The 13,987-nt window shown below is 44.3% G+C and overlaps 2 protein-coding genes across 2 annotated transcripts in view; one reads left to right on the top strand and one right to left on the bottom strand.

Annotated features, from left to right (window-relative positions):
- LOC123351545 (sodium- and chloride-dependent GABA transporter 2) overlaps positions 1–13,987 on the top strand; it is a 503,805-nt gene that overhangs the window by 178,291 nt on the left and 311,527 nt on the right. The gene's annotated exons all lie outside the window — the stretch shown is intronic.
- LOC123351576 (sodium- and chloride-dependent betaine transporter-like) overlaps positions 2,653–13,987 on the bottom strand; it is an 81,320-nt gene continuing 69,985 nt past the window's right edge. Inside the window, exon 15 of the mRNA XM_044991018.1 lies at positions 2,653–2,707. The gene's annotated coding sequence lies outside the window, so the exon portion shown is untranslated. The remainder of the gene's footprint in view (positions 2,708–13,987) is intronic.

Below are 13,987 nucleotides of genomic sequence, written 5' to 3'. Positions count from 1 at the left end.
CTCACATGCCCAAGAGCCACAGAGCCCAAGTGGGGTGAGGGGGCAGCTGGGGGGCGCACGGGGGCCTCTGTCTGCATGCATCTGCTGCAGCCTGCAGGATCCCCCCAGGGAGGTGCCAGGCCGCAGCCTGGGCAGGAGGGGCAGGGGGCATGGCTGCTCCCTGCTAGCGGCACTGCCGCCTTTGCAGGGTTCCTGCCCCCGTGCCACGCCGGCTCCTCCATGGCTAGGGCTTGCCCGCCCCTGCAAGCTGACGCTGTGGCTCTCCGGTGCCTCGAGAAGGCGGCTCCTCCCTGCGGAACCAGGGCCATCCTTAGGATTTATGGGGCCCTATGCAGTATTATTAAACTGGTGCCCCTATGCCCGACGGCAGCCTGAGTTTGCAGCCCGGCAGGGGCGGAGGGACAAAGCAGAAAGAATGACAAGATGCCTGGCCCGCCTCATGATGGCAGAGAGTCACAGTTCCCCGCAGAGACCGCTGTACCCTCCCCCTCACGCAGAGTGGACATGTAGAAGGTACCTAATTAAAAGCACTAAACTTAATAAAAAATGTCAGTCACAGGTTTCTTGATATGCCCTGAAATTTGTCAGACATTTATTTGCAAAAACTTTGTAGTACGGGTGAGTCAGCTGTCTTGCTGAATACAACATTAAATATTATTGAATACATGATGCAGCTCTTCTGTTTTAAAATATAAAATCAGCTTAGAAATTCTGATTAAGAAAATGTAAATGTGCTCTTATGCCTTCATAAAGTAATCATTCCAGATTTAACTCACTGAAACAGACATTAATTTAAATTAATCAGTCACAGAGATTTAGTGTGTTCATAACAATGTTCATTGCTTTTAGAAAAAAGGAACACTATTTTACTGTGTGATCTCCATAACACACGTTTATGAAATTTCACCCACTTTAAAAAATATGTTTCCAAAGATTTTAGGCATAACAAAGGATTTTATATCGTACTAAGGTACTGATTTTGCTTAAAGCTAGTTCATCAGATAGTCAGAAGTAAAGAAAGGGAAACTCTTTGTCCAGCTATCTGGAAGCAAAGGGCTGTTGCTTCCTTCAATGGGGGGGAGAAGGGGTGAAGGGAGAAATGGGTGGACGGAAAGGACAGGAAGACTTTGGAAGTACATTTTTTTACTATAGTAATTAAAATGTGTATTTTAGATAAGGGTGATCTTTTGAAGAATTTATTTAAAAAACTATATGTCTGAAGATCCAAGCATTTAAGGCTAAAGATGATTGTGCATCTAAAAATCTATGCAAGGTTTTTTAGAGATGTGATTTTATAATCTTCACCAACTCTCTAATGAAATATTTTTAAAGCAAATTTTAAACTAAGGTCCTGTAGACTGACATGTTCTGAGTAAATATTACAGTCATGCACAACTGTTTTTGTCAGTACATTCAGAAATAATAATTAGAGACATATCAATCTCCTAGAGCTGGAAGGGACCTTGAAAGGTCATCGAGTTCAGGCCCCTGCCTTCACTAGCAGGGGGTTGGCAAATGCCTGTTAAATGTCATTACCCCTTGAATGGCTCTTTAACAGGTTCAGTGTTGTACTAATAGGTCTGGCAGGCTGGAGACTCTCTTAACTACTAGATCCCCTTCCCAGGAAGACTCAGAGCCTATAGTATGTGATTGGCTCTCTCTCCCTGGTATGGGCAGCAAAGAATCCTGTGGCACCTTATAGACTAACAGACGTTTTGCAGCATGAGCTTTCGTGGGTGAATACCCACTTCTTCAGATGCAAGGTATGTAGGTGACCTACCTGTGCACTCTCTTGTGTCAGCCTCCTGCTTTTTATGTACTTATAAACCGTTTAACTTGTTCCTTTTGCTCACACCCCCTCATTTTGTGCCTTTACCTTCCTGACTTCACTTCTGAACCTCTCTACTCTTTGCAATTCCCTTTCCCCATTATTTTATATCTACTGTTCCTTTTTTCAGTGTCAGGGCTCTAAATGCCTCTGGTGAAGTCACACTGCTCTTTCCCAGGTGCAGAAGGAGAGAGCTGTCCCAGCGGTGTCAAAAGAACTGCCATCCCAAGTCTGTATAGTTAACTACCTGATAAACTTGGGGAGGGAGAAGGATGTCCCAGAGTCACAGGCTACGTCTACACTACCCGCCGTATCGGCGGGTAGCGATCGATTTTTCAGGGATCGATATATCGCGTCTCATCTAGACGCGATATATCTATCCCCGAACGCGCTTATATTGATTCCGGAACTCCACCACCGCGAACGGCGGTGGCGTCGTCGATATGGAGAGCCCCGGAGATCGATCCCGCGCCGTGAGGACGGGTAAGTTATCGATATAAGATACTTCGACTTCAGCTACGTTATTCACGTAGCTGAAGTTGCGTATCTTATATCGATTTTTCCCCTTAGTGTAGACCAGCCCACTGACTAGGATGGCTTTGCCTCCGTGTGCAGAAGAGAAATGAGGAGTGCATTGTCCCAGGTGTGAAGAGAAGCCACCTCAGGAACGAAAGGGGGAATCACTCCAGAATGCAAGGGCAAAATCCTTTCCCATATGCTTTACAAGTGGGTTTCCTTCTCTGTGATTATGAGCACTTCCTTGCCTGATGGGGATGAGATCCTGTATTCTGCTTTGGGGCTCTCCAATGCAGACACGCTAGCCCGGTGCTTCTTTGGCTGAGGCAAGTCCTCCGCTGGGGAAGTGAGTTGCTTTAGCCTCTGCAGAGAGACAGGCAGATGGAGGGAATCTCTGTTAATTAAACTGGTAAACAAACTGACACCCAATAGCAATCCACAGTAATTGCTGTGGGCAACGGCATTTCAGAGAGCTAATCCTCTCCACTTTCCATTCCTCCCACCCACCCACACAGCTGGCTCTAGTTTTTTTGCTGCCCCAAGCAAAAACATTTTTGCCTGCCCTCTTTCCCCCCCCACCGCTTTTTTTTGGCTTTTACATGTTTGCACTTTGCAGTTTTGTTTTGACTGTTTAAACTTTTTAAAAAATGAAAACAGAATTTGTAGTTAGTGAAATAAAACAATTTCCTACTAGTGTAATTTTAACATTTAATTTTAACAAAAACACAATTAAACAAATTGAGTTCAACTATACACTGTAATGAAAAATGTTAGTGTCTTCCAGTTTCTCATAAATTAAAAGAATTTATATGAACTGAATTTTTCTGGTTTTTATACTTGCGGTCTTTTAATAAGTCAGTGAAATCTAAATTTTTTTGCAGAAGTCCTAACATACGATTTTGAGACATGATGGACCTCAATTTTTTTAGTAATTTCAATTTTGAGAAACTGTGCTCACCAGAAGCCACTGATACTGGTAATGTTAAAAGAATGCGTAATGCTATAGCAGTGTTTGGAGTGAGAAAATCATTTCTTGCTATAAATTCTAATACTTTTAGAGGAGAAGTTTTAGGACTTATTAGCTTAGATAAAGCTATTAATTAGTCATACAATTCTACTGTATCAATATCAGCAGCATTATCAGTACTGAGCGCTAAATGTAGGTCTTGGCACTGCTTCATGAGGTCGTCTTTGGAAAACTGATTTTTAATATTTCCAATATCGTGTAAAAATTCAAAAGTTTCACAATGACCATGCAACTGACAAAATCTTTCTTCAATGGAAGTTATAGCTACATCCAAAATACAATAGAAACATTCAACTTTAAACCTTTTGTTTGGCTCAAGAATAGGATCATCATGATCATCATAACAAAACTGTCTTGTTTTTCCCCCGAGGATGAATGAATCGTTGAGGTGCAAACGTCAGTTCAAAATCAAGATCCTCTGCTATTGTTGCTGCTTTGTCAGTTTCTTCAAATCCTTCATCTGAACGGTATTTTTTTTAAATATTCCAGCGTTTTATTCAAAATAGTCTTTCCCTCGGATATGTCTATGGTTATGTTCTGCACAACTTTGCTGGTCAAATTAATTTGATTTAGAATATTGTGCCAAATAACCGTGCAACATGAAAATTGAACCTGCATCATCTTCTGAGCCAATGTTTCAGCTTCATGTCGAAATGAAGGATCAAATGGCAAGTCCTGGCTTATTTTGAATAGTGCATTGTAAATCTCTCCTGATGAATATTGGAATGGTCTAATAGCATCTATCCTGCTTTCCCATCTAGTTTGACTTAGAGGTTTAAGTGTGAGTTTTTCTTCAAGATGCTTCTTCAAGACTGCCCAACGGTGTGTGGAAGCACTAAAAAGTTGTAAATTGCTTGCACTGTGGTAAAATATGAAACGGCATCTTTAGATGATTTGGCGGCATCACTGAGAACCAGATTGAGCGAATGCGCATGGCAAGGAATGAAAAAAGCTCGATTGTTTAAATTCAATATTCTTTGCTGTACACCTGCATGTCGTCCTTGCATGTTTGAGCCGTTATCGTACCCTTGGCCGCGCATATTTTCTAAAGGTATTCCATAGTGTTCCAATCTCTGTAGAATTACATGTGTGAGGGCTTTCCCAGGAGTTTCGTTCACAAATTTCACTTCTGCATTTTCATCAATTTTCAGAAATCGTAACACTATTGACATTTGCTCTGTTTTGCTCAGATCTTGAGTACAATCAACTATAATTGAGTAATATTTAGCATGTTTCAAATTCAATAAAATTTCATTACACTCCATTAGAAATTAATTCTATTCTCATTTTGTGTATTTTTACCCAAATAATGGGTGTGAATCTCTCCATCTTTCACTCTTCGTACATGCTCAGCCATAACATTATCAAATTTTGCCAATAACTCAACCAATTAAGAAATTTCCATTGTTGTTCTCAAATAAAATATCCGAGGATCCACGGAATGCGAGGCACTGTTTGGCTAGGAAATTAATGATTGCCAGTAAACGTTCCAACACTGCTTGCCAACGTAGAATTTCTGAGTTTAGCTGATGTTGCTGTACTGCATCGATTGTTGTACCGGAACATAATCTGTTTGACAGCTCAATCCAATTTGTCAATGAGCATAAATGATTTTTCATGTTCTTTCAAATGCTGATGCAAATTTTGCCAGTCATTAAAACCTGCAGTTGCCAGAAGAATTGGCAGCAAAAACAAAAACAGAACAGTTGGCAGCAAAAACAAAAAACTACATCTTTGATCTGTGAATACACTAACCACGATCTATTAATCTGTTCCCCATTTTTCATTTTTGTCTTCATACTGGATGGCATAAAATCGACGATTCGACTCATTAAATGGATATTCAAATGTAGGATCTAGTTTTGAAAGACCTTTTTTCACAATAATAATTTGCATTGCATCAGTAATTATTGTCGGCCATGTACTTGGATCTGATCCTATGTCAGTCTCTTCACCTTCCAATAATTGTTCTTTAGTTTTAGATTTGGATAACAGTTCTTCATTTCTGGACTTTTTAGCTGAAGTAGTAAATCTTTGGATTGTGATTGTTCGTCATCAGTTAGCGAAGATAATCTTTGGTCAGATTGTTGTTCATCTTTATCAGTTGATAAAGGTAATCTTTGGTTCGATTGGTCTCCATCAGTTGATGAATAATCACCTTCAACACATTGCTTAGAGCTTTCTCCTTGATTGTCAACTTTATTTAAAATACTTTTTTGAAGTATGAGGTTTTTCTAATTCTTTTTGCTGTTTCTCTCTTTGTTGCTGGCAAGCAGCACCGGAAAGTCATTTTTGTTTTTGTCCCAGCATTTTAGCCCTATAACCACTGGCACGGACGCGAAATGGAAATTAGCACAAATGGCGCCGATAGGGCAGCACCGTACACACATGTAATCGTGATTTGAGTGACTGTGTCACAACGTGACATTTTTCACGTCATACTCCTATTGCACTACTGTACTTGCCGTAAGTAAGGCGCTAGTCATTGGGGCGAGAGAGCTCCCCACGAGCTCGCATACATATTGGACCCAGCCCTGCTGGCATTTTCCCAGTGCTGAGGCCACCCAACTGGGAGCCCGAGGGGCATGCAATGGAGAGAGCTCTGGGGCTGGAGGAGCCAAAGAAGAGGTGCTGGGCTTGCTGGACAGATGCTGCCCCTCTCTGCCAGGTCACTCACCCCCTGCAGGAGGGGAGGCAGAAGGAGTCTCCAGACACTGGAGTGCTGTGAGGGGCTGGGGAGGGAGGCAGCAGCCTCTGGGGCTCCAGCAGGCAGAAGCTCCCCAGGGACCCTCCTGCCTGGCCCAACTCTTACCTTGCTGCGGATCTGGCCCAAGGTGGATTCATCTCCCATCACCACCACTCCCAGGCCCAGGGGTTGGGGCTGCTGCTGGATCCCAGCCCAACTCATCCTTGGTCTTTGCCTTGGCCCTGGCACAAGCTGGGCTCAGCCCAGGCTGCTGCTCTGCTCCCCTCTCCCCTCCCCTGGCAGGAAGCGGCACAGAGGGAAGGAGGAGGAGGAGTCAGAGTCAGAGGTGGGGACAAGCCAAGGAGGAGCGGCCTTCCCCGGGCGCCGTGTTCCCTCCGTCCTCTGCAGCCGGAGCAGGGCTGTACTACCAGCTCCCGCCTGAGGGGTCGGGGGTGGTCGCCGCCCACAGGAGAGCAGCAGGGACATGCTCCCCACTTAACCGGCTCCCTGCCCCGCCGCACCCAGCGGCAGAACAACAGGCTGGTTACCGCCCACAGGGCGGTCAGGATATAGCCCAGGATGCTGCTTCAGGTATGAGCTGGGGCCCCAGCATTATACCACCCCATATATTTTGCCGCCCTAGGCACCTGCTTGTTTAGCTGGTGCCTAGAGCGATCTCTCTCTCTCTCTCTCTTTCCACACACACACACACACTTTTTACTTATCTTTAGCCAGTTCTCATCCATGATTATTCAACCTCCAGACTTACAATGTTGCTATTTGTTTACATTTTGGGACATGTATCACAAGGTGCACTAGAGATGTATTTATGGGAGGAGGGACGGTCTTCTGTTTAAGGCACAGGAGTAGGAATCAGTACACAAGGGTTCTATGCCTGGTTCTGCCTCACATCTCCAGTGGCCTCAGACAAGCCCCTTGTGACTTAATTTGTCTGTGGTGCTGAGTAGTCACACCTTCTGCTGCCTTCAATGGGAGTTGTGGCTCCTCTGAACTCATCCGATTCAGAGGGCTGATAATAAAGAAGTGCTGCTCAGTCACAGATCCAGTTCACGTCAATAGAAAAATCAGCATCTTCAGCTCTTTGTACCCATGTCATCAACTGTAAATCAGGGTTACTAATACTGCCCTCCTTACAGGGGTCCTGGGAGGCTTTCATTTGAGGCTGTGCCATGCTTTGTGATCATTGGATGGAAAACGCTAGGTGGTAATATTATCCCACTGCACACACCTACCCACAGAGCAGTCTCATAGAGAGAGATGCTTTTAGCTACAGATTTCTCCCCCCTCCCCCCACTCCATGTTTCTAGCATTCGTCTCACACCCTATACCCTCCTGAGACCCTGCACTCCCTGGGACTACCACAAAGTGGTTTTCAGACTCATTGAGCATCGAAACACTTCTCTAATAGACATTGATATTCATAGCTACATGGGTCTTTCTGTGCAGATTGTCTGGCTCAGCACACACCACTCATCTGATCACATGCTTACAGACCATATCACAAACAAGGCTGAGCAATTAACTCATTTATATAACTAATTTTGACACTCTTGCTCTCTTTGTGAATTGCCTGCCAACAGATTATTATTTTCTCTAATTTATTCAAAAATATTCATCCAGTAATTTCTGGCATAGTTCTTGGCCTGTAGCTTGTTTGTAATTCCATGTTTGGAATTTGAGCTGTTTTTAACTGGACACATAACGTAACAATGTTTGTGTTTCCTGATTGGCCCAGTGGAACTCTGGGAGTCAGCTTGCTGGTGTGAATATTCACAATTACCAATTAGAAATGTGCTTTCCATGAATATACTGCGATATTCACTTTAAATATAGCATGCTGTTCCTTGGAGCTTTGCTGCTAGTACATGCATTGCTTAAAATATTCATAGGCAGTAAATGAAAGAGGGGCACAAGCACAGTCAGGGAGACTCCGTTTCAAAATCAGAACAAATATTCATTGAGGATTTTTTTGGAGGTGGGGGGGAGGGGCGGGGAAGGTGGACAGACCCCTTCATGCATTTCTAATCCATGGCCTTGGAAGCTTCTTTATAAAGAGGCAGTTAAAAAGTCCATGGAAGTTATATCTGACATTTTATAAAGTGAGAGGTAAACACAAAAATCCCTTATCTGTACTTGACTAAATCAATCACTTGAGCACACTATAAATTAGCACTAACGCATCATAATATATTTGGCACCTACAGGAACTTTTTGGCGGTAGATCTCAAAAGGCTTACCAAAGGTGGATAAGTATCATTCCCATTTTACAGCTGGGAAAGTTAAGTAACAAAGGCCCCCCCCATCTACCTTTAATAGCAGACAGTTTAACATCTTTCAGCTGTGTAAGCTGGTTGTGTTGTAGACTAGGTAGCTGAAGTCTTGTCTACACACAAGTTTTACCACTTTAATTATATTGGTCTCATTAATGCAATAACCACTCCTCCAGTATGAGGACAGCTATAGTTTCCCCAGCAACTGCACCTTGATGTGGTGCATATGCTTGTGTGCTCCAGATAGCCTGAGAGCTATGTTGGCAGGTGTAGAACTCCTGGTAGGGTCATCCAAGACAGAAAGGTCAAAGGGTAGGAGCCAAACTAAAGGCAGTCCACTGGTCTCACAAAAATGCTCTGTTACAGAAACATCCCGGAGACAAGATGACTCTGTCACAGATTTGCAAATACAAATATCAACTGTGGAGAATCATGATGTGCTGGATGTAAGACAAAATAGTACTGATCAACCAGCAAATCCATCTGACATTCTGATGCTGGAGAATCAAATCCGCAAGGAAGTTGTTAATCTGAAATGGGGTATCTTCACGCTAAAACTAAGTCAAGAATTGGGAGTTGGAATGGTAGATCACTTCAGAGCACAGGCAGACTGACACAAGTTATCAGAGAAATGAAAATCTCTGGCCCAAGTATACTTGGAGTGATTGAGATGAGGTGGACTGGACCCATCTAATTATCATTGGAAGGCATGGTTGAAGAGAAGATGATAAACATTGGGAAGGTTAAATTTAGCAAGGAAGCTACTACAGCACTGAAGGAATGGGTATCTGCACATTCAAGAATACTGACCGCTCGCTTTATGACAAACCAAGCAAAAGTCACACTTGTTCAGTGTTATGCACCTAACAAATGATTGCGATGAACAAGGCAAAGATTGTTTCTCTGAAAGGTTGCAGAGTGTCCTTGGCAAGATCAATAAATATGATATTGTTATCTCTATGGGAGATCTAAATACACAGGTTGGCGATGATAATACTGGATCTGAGCACATTATGGGCGGAAATGGCATATTAGAACAGACTGACAATGGAAAATGTTTTTATAATTCTGTGTCCTATGCAGTCTATGCATTTTCACACAAGGAAAGAAACTGACGTGGAGATGAAATGATGGCTTCACCCAGAAACAGCTTGATCATGTTGCCTTTAGCAGGTGCTAGAGAAGATCACAGTTGAACACCAGGCTGTATAGGAGTGCTAGTATCAGAAGTGACCATCATCTTGTTATTGGAACAATCGAAATAAAATAAATTAAAAAACAAAAAAAGAGAAAAACTACTCCTCAAGGCAGAAGGAATGTATGATACTAGAAAGTTAGTAGATCCAACAGTGAAGGCACATTTCAAGATGCATTTTAGCAATAGATTTGAAGAGAGTTAAAGACACAGATGGATGACAGAAAAACAATGGGAGTTTTTCAAAAAGGCAAGTGAGGATGCATCCAGGACTACCATGTGGGATGAGCAGGGGCGGCTCTAGACATTTCGCCGCCCCAAGCACGGCAGCATGCCGCAGGAGGTGCTCTGCTGGTCGCCGGTCCCGTGGCTCCGGTGGACCTCCCGCAGGCGTGCCTGTGGATGCTCCACTGAAGCTGCGCGGGACCAGCGGACCCTCTGCAGACACGCCTGCGGGAGGTCCACCGGAGCTGCCTGCCGCCCTCCTGGCAACCGGCAGAGCGCCCCCCGCGGCATGCCACCCCAAGCATGCGCTTGGCGTGCTGGGGCCTGGAGCCGCCCCTGGGGATGAGACTATCTAAGAAAGAAGAATGGCTCCAACCAAATACATGGAAGCTAGTTGAATAGAGGAAAGAATTAAAGACAAGAAAGCAAGAAGAACGAGACAGCAGTAAAAGAACTATTCTGCAACAAGAATATGTGGACAAAGACAAGGAAGGTAAAAGATTAGCCAGAAGAGATCTTAGAGAATGGATGGAAAATAAAGCAAGAGACACTGCGGAGGCACATAGGAGAGAGGATTCTAAAAAGCTCTCTAGTATCTAAACATCTGACATCACAATGCTCTAACCTTTGTAGAATTGTGTAGAAAAGCTCAAGATTGTACGATTTTAACCACAAAGGATGGACAGAGTACCCATTGGATGGTACATTTCCAGGCTGTGCTAAACCAGCCAGAACCATTAACACATACTGAGAAATGTGAAGACATAGTGGTCTTATCTATACCACTACAAGTAATCACCTCGGAGGAAGGAACTAAGGCTATAAACCAGCTGAAGAGTGTTAAAGCACCAGGCTAGGATAAAACAAATGCTGAAATGTTAAATGCTGGGGAGGAAGTGCTGGTGAATTACATGTGCAGGCAGTTGGAGTGGTCTGGAGAAGGGACACCTGTCCAAAGATTGGAGAAGAGGGGTTATCTGCAAAATCCCTGAAAAGGTAGAACAGCTTATCTGTGATAACTAGAGAAGGGTGATACTCCTAGCTGTACCTGGGAAAGTGTTTTGTATTATTTTGAATGGGATGAAAACTGCTTTTGATAAAGTACTCAGGGAAGAACAGGCTGGATTTCAATCTGGTAGGTCATGTTCGGAACAGATTTTCACCTTGAGAAGACTCAAGGCTTAGAATACCAGAAGAGTATAGTTTTAAACATCCTTGATTTTATTGAAGTATTTGATAGCATGCACAGAGATGCCCTCTGGAAGATCTTGAGACACTATGAAGTTCCAGCAAAGACTGTTAATTTGATAAAAGCTTTGTCTGACGAGGTTGCATCAGGACCAAAAGTAGAGTCATAGAATGGTTTAAGAGTATTACTGGCATAAGGCAAGGTTGCATATTTTCTCTACTTGGCTTCTGTATTGTCATAGATTTTGTGATAAGACTGACAGCTACTGACGAGAACACTGGTATTGTTTAGGCAGGAAATAGGCTGCAAGAATTAGATTTTGCAGACAATATAGTCATGCTGGATACCAACCGGGATGGAATGAAAGGACTCTTTATGAATCTAAAAGCAGAAGCAGCCAAAGTGGGACTTTGTATCTGTATACAGAAGACCAAAATCATGGAGATAGGAGAGAATGCTATCAACACGGGCAGATGTGTGATTGATGGAGAAGAGTACAAAAGAGTTAATGACTTAATCTATTTTGGAAGTACAATATCTGCTAATGGCCATCTCACTAAAGATGTGAAGGTAAGAATTGGCAAAGCCAGTGGATCATTTTCCCATGTGTCAAACATCTGGAAGAGTAAGACACATCTACACAAAAATGAGATTGTACAGTTCTATTGTGCGAAAGATCATGTAACCAATGTGGAAGTGTTGCATCACATGGGTCAGCAGCCTGAGGACTCAGTGATTCATAGATGCCAAGGGCAGAGGAGACCATTGTGAACATCTAATCTGACTTCCTGTATAACACAGGCCATAGAAGTTACATTTTAGAAAAACATCCAATCTTGAATTAAAAATTGTTAATGATGGAGAATCCACCAGGACCTTTGTGACCAGATAGAGACTGGTTTGGCCATACCATCAGGTAACCCCGTGGCATAAGCACAAGGTACGTCTTAAATTGGATTCTTCCTGGGGGGAAAAGAAGGCATGGAGGACAATGAATGACTTATTGCAGGATGAGTGAAAATGATGTTGCCATCATGGAGACTACAAACATCTTGCTCTGGACAGACAGCAGTGGGGAAAATGAGTTGCCTCATGCCCCACTAGGCTCAGGAGATTCCACAGCTAAAAGCTAAGAACAGTTCCACTAGTATAAAAGTGCTTATGCCAGTCTAGCTTATTCCAGTGTGGGAAGGGGATTAAGGTATGCCCACAAAAGGCACCTTTATATCAATATAATTGCATCCACATTAAGGGTTGTACCAGTATAACCATTCCAGTTAAAAACAACAACCCTAACCAAAGTAGCAATATTGCTACAAAATAAGTGTAGACTAGGCCCAGGTGTTAAGGGCCTTTCCAATTGCATAAAGCTGGTCCAGCTGATAAAAGCACCCTTTCCCCTGTGCAGAGAGGGCCAGTAAAGCCAAGTCACTTGCCTAAGAGCACAGATGTAGTCAATACTAGAAGGGAGGTCTCCTGACTCCCAGTGCTGTTTCCAATCCAGGAGGCTGCACTCCTCCACTGTCTTCTCTGCCTTCCTCCCTTCCCCATTCGCTCAAGGCTTTTCTCCCCCTCTCCTCTGAATGGGGCTTTGCCTTGTAACTCATTAGGCACCTGAGGTTGGCACTAATCAGCACTGCCACACAGCCTGTCACTTCCAATTAAGTTAGAGTTCCTAGCCAGGAAATAAGAGCCTCATGGGCACGGATTCACCTTCCCTGAGGTGACTGAGCTGGAAAGGATGTTGTGAGCCCAGTTTTTTCCCTGATGCAATAGTACTGCAGGGTTCTCCTCTCCACTGATCTCATTTAGCGAGATTTGAATAACTCCCCCCAGCGTTAAATTCCACCGTTCCCAATTCATTTGCATTTCCATCAGCCTGAGCTGTCACTCAAACTGGGACAAACGGGGAGAGACTGTGCTTCCCCAGGTCTTCACAAGGAAGTAACGCAGTGTGTGTGGGCCTCGGAATAGGGGATGGCCACCTCCATGGCCCCATCTCCCCCGGCCACTCCCCCCCCACAGACATCTTAGAACCTTGCATAAGGCTCTCCACAGGTTCAGGATCCCTGTGATGGAAGAAGAGGGGACTGGGCAGGGAAAAGGCAGCTTTGTATAGACTGGGAGCAAGTCATATGTCCTACCCATACTGACCCTGGTGAGATTGCCTGGGCAGGGTTAGGTAATACACCTTGTGAAGAGTTATCTGGGGCAGCCCTGGCCAAGGGAGACACTGGTACGGAGTAAAGGGGAGATCAGAGTTAAGAGCCACTGTCTGATCCACGACTTGCACTTGGCAAAACTCAGGAGGGTGCTCTATGCACCTTCACTCCCCCTGATCCTGGGGACAGCTGATCTCCAGTGGAAATTTAAGCCCAGAAGCCTGTGTCCTCAGGGGGCCTTTCTGGGAGCCAGGCATTGACGGAGTATAGCATTGCCTCAGTCAAACTCCCTTTTCCATCAACACTCTCTGCACCAGAGAGTGGGAGGGGTAGAGATAGATGCTGCTATGACAGCTCTGTGCCACACTGGGGGAATCCTCCACTAGCCGGTTAAGTCAGCATTATGGTTGCCTTGCATCATCATACTCATGCATATCGGTTGCACATAGAACTGCAGATCTGGCCCACTCCAGGTAGGCCGAGGTGCTTGTTGGTCCCCTGGGAGCTGAGCAAATTCATGAGAACCTTCCCAGTGTAGTGACAGCCGCTGCAGGTCATTCTGCAGTAGGCAAATGCCAGGCCACCCAGATGGAATGATCAGGGGAGAACTTAGCCAAGGAGGTCCTCACTGAGATGTCCTCCTCTGAGCCCCATCCTATGAGGAGGTGATCCTGACCACTTTTTTGTGTATTGCCCGTTGACCATGGACTCTTAACTCCTTATACAGGCAAATCTTCCAATGAAGTCACTGGGAGTTTTGCCTGAGTAAGGGCTTCAGGATTTGGGCTCCCATAAACTGGCAGCTACCAAATTAAGGTACCTTTGTCCCACAAAACCTCAACATCACCTTCAACCACAGCTTCAAATG

The sequence above is a fragment of the Mauremys mutica genome, chromosome 1, assembly GCF_020497125.1.
Source record: "Mauremys mutica isolate MM-2020 ecotype Southern chromosome 1, ASM2049712v1, whole genome shotgun sequence".
Lineage (NCBI taxonomy): Eukaryota > Metazoa > Chordata > Testudines > Geoemydidae > Mauremys > Mauremys mutica.
The sequence above is the reverse complement of the archived record's forward strand: the minus strand, read 5'-3'. Positions and strand labels throughout refer to the sequence as shown.